Consider the following 12,824-nt stretch of genomic DNA (forward strand, 5'->3'; position numbering starts at 1 on the left):
TGGGGAAGCCATTAAGCAGGACTATACCTCTCCGGGGTAGAGTTTAATCTTCTTTTTCAAGGTTTGTCTACAAAGTCAACTTTATCATTCACTTGGGGAAAGTTTATAATTAAGCCAACTTTATCATTCACTTGGGGAAAGTTTATAATTAAGCCAATCAACTTGATTCAAGAGCAGGCATGCAAAGTTTGACACACAATGATGCAACAGAATGGCCTTCCTTACATTTTTAGTCTTTCTAGTGAGAAAGGACTCACAGGGCCTCTTGATATACAACTGGAGGGCAGTCTAAGACAGTAATTTTCGAACTGAGAAACGGCGTGACCTAGCGGATAGAGCCTGGGGAGTGAGAAGGACCTGGGCTCTAGTCCCGGCTCTGCCACTTGTCTGCTGTGTGACCTTGGACAAGTCACTTAACTCTTCAGTGCCTCAGTTATCGTATCTGTAAAATGGGGATTAAGACTGTGAGTCTCATGTGGGAACAGGGATGGTGTCCAACCTGATTAGCAGCTACCTACCCCAGCGCTTAGTACAGTGCGTGGCACATAGTAAGCACATAACAAATGCCATAAAAAAGACCAAAAACAAAAAAGCCATCCTGCCCAATCTTGAGTCAAACACTGGGTTACTAGCCTGAGACATCAACAGACACTCCTTGCTTCCAGAAGTAGGGGGCTCCCCACCAGGTTCTGCAGTGAGGGAGTGGGAGATAAGGAAATGGGGGGTTACTCAGGGAAGGTCTCCTGAGATGTGCCTTCAATAAGGCTTTGAAGGTGGGGAGAGTGATTGTCTGTCAGATATGAAGTGGGAGGGCGTTCCAAGCCAGAGGCAGGACGTGGGCGAGAGGTCGGCGGCAGGAGAGACGAGATGGAGGTAGAGTGAGTAGGTTGGCCTTGGAGGAGTGAAGTGTGCGGGCTGGGTTGTAGTAGGAGAGTAGCGAGGTGAGGTAGGAGGGGGCAAGGTGATTGAGTGTTTTAAAGCCCACGGTGAGGAGTTTCGCTTTGATGTGAAGGTAGATGGACAACTACTGGAGATTCTTGAGGAGTGGGGAAACACGGATTGAATGATTTTGTTAAAAAAAAAAATGACCAGGACAGCAGAATGAAGTAAGGACTGATCACTAGAGTGGAGGGAGACAGAAGGCAGGGAGGTCAGCAAGGAGGCTGATACAGTAATCAAGGTGGGATAGGATAAGTGTTTGGATTAACATGGTAGCAGTCTGGATGGAGAGAAAAGCGGGGATTTTAGTGATGTTGTGAAGGTTGAACCGACATGATTTAGTGATAGACTGAATATGTGGGTTGAATGAGAGAGATGAGTAAAGAATAATGCCAAGCTTACGGGTCTGTGAGACAGGACAGACGGTGGTGCCATCTACAGTGATGGGAAAGTCAGGGGGAGGATAGGGTTTGGGTGGGAAGATTAAGGAGTTCACTTTTGGACATGTTAAGCTTGAGGTGATGGCAGGACATCCGATTAGAGATGTCTTGAAGGCAGGAGGAAATGCAAGACTGCAGAGAGGGAGAGAGATAAGGGCTGGAGATGTAGATTTGATAATGATCCCCACAGAGGTAGTAGTTGAAGCCATGAGAGTAAATGAGTTCTCCAAGGAAGCAGGTATAGACGGAGAATAGAAGGACACTCGGAGCTGAACATTGAGGGACCCCCACAGTTAGGGGGTGGGAGGCAGAGGAGGAGCCCACAAAGGAGACTGAGAATGAGCAGCCAGAGAAATAGGAGGAGAACCAGGAGAGGACTTTCAACCCCTTTATGAATTGGAGATGAACTGGAGAGACGGCAGCTAGGGTAATATTGGGACTACAGCTGGAGTGGTGGGAATGTGGCTGAATAAATGTCAAGAGAGGCAGCAGTGCCAGGGATAAATGAGGAGCCAGAGAGAGTAAAGAAAATAGGACAGAGAGCTGGAAGAACATGGGTTTCCTGCTTCACTCTCCATGCCCGGCCCTCTTGATGTCTTCCCAGGGGACTAGAAGAAAGAGGAAAGCATTAGGGATGAGGGTGGCCTGGGAGTCTAGTGGAGAAGAGACTATGGAAGCATGAAGCAGAGACGCAGTGTGGCTCAGTGGAAAGAGCACAGGTTTGGGAGTCAGAGAATGTGGGTTCTAATCTCGGCTCTGCCACTTGTCTGCTGTGTGACCTTGGGCTAGTCACTTTACTTCTCTGGGCCTCAGATACCTCATCTGTAAAATGGGGATTAAAAGTGTGAGCCCCACGTGGGACAACCTGATTATCCTGTATCTAACCCTAGTGCTTAGAACTTGGCACATAGTAAGCGCTTAACAAATACCATTATTATTATTATTAATACAAGCAGCAGCATGGCCTAGTAGCAAGAGACCGGGCTTGGGAGTCAGAGGTCATGGGTTCTAATTCCGGCTCTGCCCCTTGTCGGCTGTGTGGCTCTGGGCAAGTCACTTCACTTCTCTGTGCCTCAGTTCCCTCATCTGTAAAATGGAGATGAAGACCGTGAGCCCCATGTGGGACAAACTGATTATCTTGTAACTACCCCAGCACTTAGAACAGTGCTTGGCACACAGTAAGCACTTAACAAATATCACCATTATTATTATTATTATGAGGGGCTGTGGCACAGAAGGGGCACACGTGGCCAAGGTGCCAAAGACCTTTCTGTGGGGGTTGCACGAATCAGTGTTCTTCTTCTACTGGAACACAAGAAAAAACAGTTGAAAAACACCGCAGTAGGGAACAATCTGCTCAACTGTCCCCCTCCTCCTCCCTGGGATCCTCCAGGACTTTGGGATTTATGCCTTATTAATTGTCCTCCTGACTGCACACGGTCTAGAAAATAGCAAAACACTCAGCAAAACACGAGGGTAGAAGTCCCAGCTCTATAGGCGAGCAATGCACATACCCTGGCCTCACCTGCTCCCAGTCCCCAGCGAACCCCAGGCCACGTCTTCTTTCTGCATTTGGGGCCAGGAACACTTCCCAGCGCCGATGCACAGGAGAAGATATTTTTCCCCCACTCCATCCCACCCCACCCTACATAAAAGGACAAGCCAAAGTATAGCTCCACTATCCTGTTCCTTCTTTAGTGGAAATGAGGGGTGTGGGCCTGGGGAAAAGGGGAAAAGCCAAGCTAGAAAGAAAAAGGAAATGTAGTCCCGGCAGAACTGTAGTCAGTGGAGCCCTTCAAGGGCAACCCCTGGAAAACGCCACCTTATACTGTGGACCTGTCTAAACTTGAGTGTAGGTCTATCAACAATCTGTCTGTGAGTCTCTGAAAGGTGCTATGGTTCAGAACACAAAAGAAGAAACTGATATTTTTGCTTCCAGGCCGCTACCCCTCATCCCCCTCTCCCCGTCCAGGGTCCCGCCACCTCCTTCCCATCCAAACCCTCCCCTCCCCCCGCCCTTCCCCCCCTCCCCTCCTTGCACCCACAGCTACTTTCAAGTGTGGCCTCTGGAACCCCCGCTCTATTACAGGTAAGCTACCTTTCGTCCATGACCTTTTCCTCTCCCGCTCTCTCCTCCTCCTCGCCCTTTCGGAAACGTGGCTCTCTCCCGAAGACACGGTCTCCGCCGCCGCTCTCTCCGGCGGAGGCCTCTCCTTCTCCCACTCCCCCAGACTCACCGGTAAGGGAGGAGGCGTCGGCTTCCTCCTCTCGCCCCATTGCCGCTTCCGTACTATCCCTCCTCCCCCTTCCCTCTCCTTCCCCTCCTTCGAAGCCCATATCATTCGCCTCTACCACCCCCTCCAGATACTTGTCGCTGTCATCTACCGCCCTCCCGGTCCCACCTCCGACTTCTTCAACCACCTTGACCCCTTTCTCACCTTCCTTCTCTCCTTCTCTCTGCCCACTCTGATCCTTGGAGACTTCAACATCCATATGGATGTACCCGACGACTCCTCTGCCGCCCGCCTGCTATCCCTCCTCGACTCTGCCGACCTCCTCCTCCACCATACCGCGCCCACTCACTGACTCGGTCACACCCTCGATCTCGTCATCTCCTACCGCTGCACTATCTCCTCCCTCACCAACTCTGAAATCCCTCTCTCTGACCATAACCTTCTCACCTGCCTCATCTCTCACACTCCCTCCCCCAGCAAATCTTCGCTACTGCCCCACAGAGACCTCCGCTCTCTCGATCCCATCCGTCTTTCCAATAGCATCTCTCCTCACCTTGCCGCCCTGTCCTCTCTTCCCACTCTCGATGATCAGGTCTCCGCTCTCAACTCCACCCTCTCTACTCATCTCGACTCTCTCGCCCCCCTTTCCCTCCGCCTCTCTCGCTCCACTAACCCACAGCCCTGGATCACCTCCTCCGTCCGCCTCCTACGCTCCTATGCTCGAGCTGCTGAGCGCTGCTGGCGAAAGTCCAAGCACCAAGCCGACCTCACACACTTCAAATTTATCCTTTCCTGCCTTAACTCTGCCCTCTCCTCCGCCAGGCAAAACTTCTTCTCCTCCCTCATCGACACCCATGCCCGTCACCCCCGCCGATTGTTCCGGACCTTTAACTCTCTCCTTAGGCCCCCTGTTCCTCCCCCTCCCCCATCTCTCACCCCCAATGATCTGGCCACCTATTTCCTCACGAAAATCAACACAATCAGGTCTGAGCTCCCCAAAGTCACCCCTCTGCTTCTCCCCTCCCCCCCACCAACCCTCTCCCCTACTTTCCCATCCTTCCCTGCAGTATCCTCAGAGGAGATCTCCTCCCTCCTCGCAAGTACCACCCCCTCCACCTGCGCCTCGGACCCCATTCCCTCTCACCTTCTTAAAACCATCGCCCCTGCCCTCCTCCCTTCCTTAACTTCTATTTTTAACCACTCAATCTCCAATGGCTCCTTCCCCGCTGCCTTCAAACATGCCCACGTCTCCCCCATCCTAAAAAAACCCGCTCTTGACCCCACTTCCCCCTCCAGTTATCGCCCTATCTCCCTACTACCCTTCCTTTCCAAAATCCTAGAACGAGTCGTCTACAATCGATGCTTAGAATTCCTTAACTCCCATTCTCTCCTAGACCCCCTCCAATCTGGTTTATGTCCCCTCCACTCTACCGAGACTGCTCTCTCTAAGGTCACCCATGACCTCCTTCTTGCCAAATCCAATGGCTCCTACTCCATTCTAATCCTCCTTGACCTCTCTGCTGCCTTTGACACTGTCGACCATCCCCTCCTCCTCCATATCTTATCTCACCTTGGCTTCACGGACTCCGTCCTCTCCCGGTTCTCCTCTTACCTCTCTGGCCGGTCATTCTCGGTCTCCTTCGCTGGCGCCTCCTCCCCCTCCCATCCTTTAACTGTTGGAGTTCCTCAAGGGTCAGTTCTTGGCCCTCTTCTGTTCTCCATTTTCACTCACTCCCTCGGTGAACTCATTCGCTCTCACAGCTTTGACTACCATCTCTACGCAGATGACACGCAGATCTACATCTCCGCCCCTGTCCTCTCCCCCTCCCTTCAGGCTCGCATCTCCTCCTGCCTCGAGGACGTTTCCACCTGGATGTCGGCCCGCCACCTAAAACTCAACATGAGCAAGACTGAGCTCCTCATCTTCCCTCCCAAACCCGGTCCTCTCCCAGACTTCTCTATCACCATGGATGGCACGACCATCCTTCCCGTCTCTCAGGCCCGCAATCTCGGTGTCATCCTTGACTCGTCTCTCTCGTTCACCCCACACATCCTATCCGTTACCAAGACCTGCCGGTTTCACCTCTACAATATCGCCAAGATCTGCCCTTTCCTCTCCACCCAAACGGCTACCTTACTGCTACAGGCTCTCGTTATATCCTGGCTAGACTACTGTGTCAGCCTTCTCTCTGATCTCCCTTCCTCCTCTCTCGCCCCGCTCCAGTCTATTCTTCACTCCGCTGCCCGGCTCATCTTCCTGCAGAAACGATCTGGGCATGTCACTCCCCTTCTTAAACACCTCCAGTGGTTGCCTATCAACCTCCGCTCCAAACAAAAACTCCTCACTCTAGGCTTCAAGGCTCTACATCACCTTGCCCCTTCCTACCTCTCCTCCCTTCTCTCTTTCTACCGCCCACCCCGCACGCTCCGCTCCTCTGCCGCCCACCTCCTCACTGTCCCTCGGTCTCGCCTATCCCGCCGTCGACCCCTGGGCCACGTCCTCCCGCGGTCCTGGAACGCCCTCCCTCCTCACCTCCGCCAAACTGATTCTCTTCCCCTCTTCAAAACCCTACTTAAAACTCACCTCCTCCAAGAGGCCTTCCCAGACTGAGCTCCTCTTCTCCCTCTACTCCCTCTGCCACCCCCCCTTTACCTCTCCGCAGCTAAACCCTCTTTTTCCCCTTTTCCCTCTGCTCCTCCACCTCTCCCTTCCCATCCCCACAGCACTGTACTCGTCCGCTCAATTGTATATATTTATTACCCTATTTATTTTGTTAATGAAATGTACATCGCCTTGATTCTATTTAGTTGCCATTGTTTTTACGAGATGTTCTTCCCCTTAACTCTATTTATTGCCATTGTTCTTGTCTGTCCATCTCCCCCGATTAGACTGTAAGCCCGTCAAACGGCAGGGACTGTCTCTATCTGTTGCCGACTTGTTCAACCCAAGCGCTTAGTACAGTGCTCTGCACATAGTAAGCGCTCAATAAATACTATTGAATGAATGAATGAATGGGAAATTCCTTTTCCTCAAAAGGGCTGGAAACATTCCTGCAAGTTCTTAAAGCCGTCCTCCAGGAGCTATTATCCAGTTATGACTGTGTTCTTCGAGTACAAATATAAGACATGTAAATGATGGTAGATGCTTTCCAGAGTGAGTGCAGCACTAAGCACTGGCAATGAACCTGAAGAAGTCCGAGGTCTGTGGACCCTCCCACACCTGAGAATCCCAATACCGGGTAGATATTCCTTGCTGATTCATAAGTTGAATGTTGTCCCTGAATTCTGCTCCACAGATACACACTTGGTTGTGCCCGATTCTCCCACGTGGAGTCACTGGGGGGAAAGGAGTCTATCTGGCTAAACCAGTCAATTCCGGATTATAATGGGGACAGGTGAAGGGAAGAGGAGCGACAGGAGAAAAGAGGCAAAATAGGAGCCTAGTAAAAAAAAAATATATTACATGAACAAAACCAAAATTCTTACCCTTTTTTTTCCCCTTCTGGAAGCCATCCAACATTTTGTGGTTCCACCTGTTTATTTTGGGTTGAGCACAGGACAAAAGAGAGCCCAGTATCCCTATCATTCCAGGGTGTCCGGGATGCTTTGCACACCTAGATGATGGAACTGTAATGGGCAGTCTCTTGCTGGTGGTTTCCTTCATCCTGGAGAGGAATCTATTTGAGTCTGCTGAAATAAGTGAAGTGTCAGCTAGGAAGCCAGGGCAATTACGAAAGCTTTCCACCAGGGTGCCATTTTCGGGGTTATCTTTAATTTACTAGACATTAAAGAGTCTGTTGCTATTAATCCAACTATTTCTAAATGGTGATTACAAATCACCCAACAGGATCAAGAGCCGATCCAGGCCCTCCCTGTTTGGCTACAAACCAAGCTTCTCCTGATATATCAAATTGCAATTTTCTCCCTGGCTCAAGTGCATAGGGGAAGACAAAGAAGAATTTGTTCTGAAACCTCCCTTAGGACAATAAGCATTGAATGTCGTGGAAAGGATAGAAAAGTGATTCGAGAGGAAATATCTTCCATTTCTTTTCAGTCGACAGAGGGAAGGAGTTCACAGGGTTATCTGTGTCATCTGTTCTTTTAATGATAAAACACGCCCCCCCCCCTCCCCCCAGTAAAGTACTGAGTCAAGTTTTAAGCTTCATAACTTAGAGTGAGCTATGCAGAAAATCATGAGGGGGGTGGTGAAAGAAAGCAAAATGAAAAAATTAAGGAGTTGGAAAATAGGACCCATGATGATAACAGGTAATTAGAATTTCTGCATTTAGCCAAAAGAAAAGAAAATTGAGAGGTAAATTGATGGCCACGTTCACATATCCCGAAATCCTGCCTCCTTCACCAAGTCTGACTCATAATATGTCTACCATGGGCAAACTGTATGGCAATTTCCAAAAAGTAAAAAGAAGCTGAGGGGACACCACCTGGTGCTGATTGGTCACCGCAATACCCATCTCAATTTCAGGCTAATGAGAGAGTAATTTTATGGTCACAAACCAGCATAATCTACCTCGACAATGGAGACTATTAGGTTCTTGGAAAAAAGGCAGTATATCCATATATAGATTGATTCCTTTCAGTCATTTCCTTTCCACCCAAACTGATACCCCATTAATCCAAGCACTTATCCTATCCTGCCTTGTTTACTTCATCAGCCTCCTTGCTGACCTCCCAGCCTCCTGTCTCTCCCTACTGCAGTCTACACTTCACTCTGCTGCCCGGATAATTTTTCTACAAAACCATTCAGTCCTCAAGAACCTCCAGTGGTTGCCCATACATCAAATGGAAACTCCTTCCATCACCTTTAAAGCACTCCTCCTGTGCCCCCTCCTACCTTACCTCCCTGTTCTCCTACTAGAACTCAGTCCACACACTGCACTCCTCTAATGCCAACCTACTCAAGGTACCAAGATCTTGTCTAATTCGACTTTGACCCTTTGCCCACATCCTGCCTCTGGCCTGGAACTCTTCCCCCTTCATATCCATCATCTCCCTACCTACAAAGCCTGAGGAGTTTTTTTTTTAATGTTATTTAAGTATTTACTGTGTGTCAGGCACCGTACTAAGCACTGGGGTAGATATAAGGCTTCTCTCTGGGTCGCATCTGGAGAGTTTTGATTACTCTACCAGTCTCGACTACAGGAGGGCGAGTCAAGCAGAGGCATTCCATTCTTAGCTTGGCCAGTGGCTAGCGAGTGGAAGGCAATCTGCTTCAAGACAAAACTCCCCGGTGCTGGGCAGCGGCGGCAAGGGAGAGAGTCGAGGACGGAGACTCAAGTTTACTGCGCGGAAGGAGGCATTGGTAAACTACTTCTACATTTTTACCAAGAAAACTCTAAGGATACACTACCGGAACAATTGCAGATGGAGGTGAGGTGTTCTGGGAGAGACATGTCCGTGGCGTCGCCGTGGGTCGGAGATGACTCGACAGCATAAGACAAGATACAAGGCTAACCAGGTTGGGCACAGTCCGTATCCCACATGGGGCTCACACCCTTAATCCCTATTTTACAGATGAGGTAATTGAGGCACAGAGAAGTCAAGTGATTCATCCAAGGTCACACAGCAGACAAGTGGCAGAGCTGGGATTATAACCTGGTCCTTCTGACTCGCAAGCCTGTACTCTTTCCACTAGGCCATGCTGCATCTCTATTAAAAAAGGCTACTAAAAGCATATCTCCTCCACAAGGCCTTTCCCCACTAAGCCCTCATTTCCTTCTCTCCCACTCCTTTCTGCATCACCCCGGTACTAGGATTCGCACCCTTTATTCACACCTCCCTCAGCCCCATAGCACTTATGTAGATATCCGTAATTTATTTATACTCATGTCTGCCTCCCCCTCTAAAATATAAGCTCATTATGGGTGGGAACATATCTACCAATTCTGTTATATTGTATTCTCCCAAGCGCTTATTACAGTGCTCTGTGCACAGTGAGTGCTCAATACACGATTGATTGGTTCCTTTTACATGTCGCTCATTGCGGGATGGTGGAGGACTCTCAAGACTCTATTCAGGTTCCCTTCTCTTCTTAATTTACACTTGCTTACTTGGTGGGGGTCATCTGCTTCCATGTCTTCAACTCTCACCTTTCTGCAGATGACTCCCAGATCTATTTCATTAACCCCATCCTCTCTTTTATTTATTAAGCAGCGTGGCTTAGTGGAAAGAGCATGGGCTTGGGAGTCAGAGGTCGTGGGTTCTAATCCTGGCTCCACCACTTGTCGGCTGTGTGACTTTGGGCAAGTCACTTAATTTCTCTGTGCTTCAGTTACCTCATCTGTAAAATGGAGATGGGACTGTGAGCCTCACATGGGACAATCTGATTACCTTGTAGCTACCCCAGTGCTTAGAACAGTGCTTGGCACATAGTAAGCGCTTAACAAATACCAACATTATTATTGCTATTATTAATAAGAGCTTATCGTGTGTCAAGAGCAGACTTCTCTGCAGTCTTGCATTTATTCCTTGACTCCTCCCTTTCAACACTGATATTTAATCTGTCACTAAATCCTGTCAGGTCTTCCTCCATATAATTTCTGAAATCCGTCCCTTCCTCTCCATACGATGGTCACCCCACTGGTCCAGGTACTTGTCATATTTCACCTTGACGACTACATCAGCCTCCTCATTGATCTCCCGCCTGTGTTCTCTCCCCATTCCAGTCCACCCTTCACTCTGCTGCCCAGATCAGTTTCCTACAATGTCATCCTACTGATATTTCCCCACTAGGGAAGCAGGGTGGCTCAGTGGAAAGAGCCTGGGCTTTGGAGTCAGAGGTCATGGGTTCGACTCCCGGCTCTGCCACTTGTCAGCTATGTGACTGTGGGCAAGTCACTTAACTTCTCTGTGCCTCAGTTACCTCATCTGTAAAATGGGGATTAACTGTGAGTCTCACGTGGGATGACCTGATTACCCTGTATCTCCCCCAGCACTTAACAAATATGAATATTATTATTATTATTACTCAAATACCTGCAACAGTTGCCCATTCCTCCGTGCATGAACAGAAACACATCAGTATTGGGCACTCAATCAGGTCTCTCCCTATTATTTATTCGCTCTCTATCCACTACACTCCAGCTCCCACTCTTCATTCCTCTCAAGCTAGCCTACTCACTGTGTCTCCTTTTCATTTCTCCCACCACTGACCTTTGCTCAAACCTTCCCCTGCCTGGAACTCCCTCCCCATTCATTGCTGCCTGACCACAGTTCTCCCCATTTTTCTCCCCATTTTCAAAGCTCTTCTGAAATCACAGCTCCTCCAGGAGGCCTTTCTCAATAAACTTGTAATCTCCCAATTTTAGATCCCCTCAATAACCACTTGGGCATCATCTAAGCACTTATAATAATCGTGGCATTTGTTAAGCGTTTACTATGTGCCACCCACTGTACGAAGCACTGAGCAAATCAGGTTGGACACAGTCCCTGTCCCACATGGGGCTCCCAGTCTCAATCCCCATTTTACAGATGAGGTAACTGAGGCCCAGAGAAGTCAAGTGTCTTGCCTAAGGTCACACAGCAGACAAGTGATGGAGCAGGGATTGGAACCCAGGTCCTTCTGACTCCCAGCCCTGTGCTCTATCCACTAGGCCACGCTGCTTCTCTAAAGTACTCACAACTCACTACAGCATTTATGTCTACTCCTCTCTCCGGCGCCATCTATGTACTTGGATCTGTACCCTTTAAGAACTTGATACTCGCCACACCCTCGGCCCCACAGCACTTATGTATATATCTGCAATTAATTTCAATGTCTGTCTCCCCCTCTAGACTTTAAGCTCTTCGTGGGCAGGGAAGTGTCCACTATCCCTGATGCAGCATTCTCTCCCAAGGGCTTAATACAGTGCTCTGCACCCAATAAGCACTCAATAAATTCCACCGATGGATTCCTGTCTGCAATTTATTTCAGTGTCTGTCTCCCTGGGCTAGATTGCAACCTCCTTTTTTTTAATGGTATTTGTTAAGCGCTTACTATGTGCCAAGCACCTCCTTGAAAGCAGGGATCATGTAAACTAACTCTACTGTACTCTCTCAAGTGCTTAGTACAGTGCCCTACCAGCACTGTAGTAGACACGATTATTATTATTATTATGGTATTTATTAAGCACTTACTATGCTCCTATGCACTGTTCTAAATATCCACTACTGTTTGATGAATGATGAAGCTTCCTGATTGACGTGGGAGCAGGCAAAATTGACACCTGATGTCCAGGGGTGTGATAACTCTTTCTTGTCTTGACCATACTGCTGGCCTGCCTGGATCCTGGGGCCTGTTCTGAAGCCACCTAGGCTAACAGTGGGTGGGAGGAGAGGCACGGGGGCCAGGGAGGACAGGGGTAGGGGAGAACATGGAATACCCCAGATGCTCTCTGACAATTGGGATACTACTGACAACTGGGCCGAGGGATAAAAGCCGTCATGTTAGCTCTTGACGTCCCCCACCACTGGACAGCGGCCATGCTGTTTCCCCGATAACTGGAACTGACTCTCCTCTGCACCATTAAGGAGATGCCATCCTGTCCTGTCTTCCACCACCCTGGTGGGAAAGAGAAAAACCCTCACAACATGAGGCTTCCATAAAACCTCAGGCAGACTGGTAGCTGCTGTAGGATGCGCCTTGAACTATGAGCCACCAGGAGGCTGAAATTCTGCTCCTCTAGCCACAGCATTCTGCTGATTTTGTTTTTATTCTGTGTACCTGTCCTTGGGTTTTATGGTGCCTTAGTGCTTTATCGTTTTGTCGGTCCTGCCGTATCTGCCTCCAGCCCCTTCTCTCCGCACTCATATTCTTAAATTGTGAGCCCCCTAAGGGAGAACAACCACGTCTAATTCCCACCTGTGGATTCTCTCCCAGTGCTCTGCACAGAGTAAGCAGTCAATGAATACTATTTCTACTTCTACATCAGGGTTCTCAGGATAGATTTGAAGGTATAAATGGTGGGGTATTTCCTGGTAATAATAATAATAATATTGGTATTTGTTAAGCGCTTACTATGTGCCGAGCACTGTTCTAAGCAGTGGGGTAGACACAGGGGAATCAGGTTGTCCCATGTGGGGCTCACAGTCTTAATCCCCATTTTACAGATGAGGTAACTGAGGCACCGAGAAGTGAAGTGACTTGCCCAAAGTCACACAGCTGACAAGTGGCCGAGCCGGGATTCAAACCCATGATCTCTGACTCCAAAGCCCG

At 49.2% G+C, this 12,824-nt stretch overlaps 1 non-coding gene across 1 annotated transcript; it reads left to right on the forward strand.

The window, feature by feature from the left end:
- The first annotated feature begins 8,717 nt into the window (after positions 1-8,717).
- Positions 8,718-8,849, forward strand: LOC114806648. Its single transcript, XR_003754711.1, has one exon. It is a non-coding gene; the product is annotated as a small nucleolar RNA SNORA7 (small nucleolar RNA).
- The last annotated feature ends 3,975 nt before the right edge of the window (positions 8,850-12,824 follow it).

Source organism: Ornithorhynchus anatinus, chromosome X1, assembly GCF_004115215.2.
Source record: "Ornithorhynchus anatinus isolate Pmale09 chromosome X1, mOrnAna1.pri.v4, whole genome shotgun sequence".
Taxonomy (NCBI): domain Eukaryota; kingdom Metazoa; phylum Chordata; class Mammalia; order Monotremata; family Ornithorhynchidae; genus Ornithorhynchus; species Ornithorhynchus anatinus.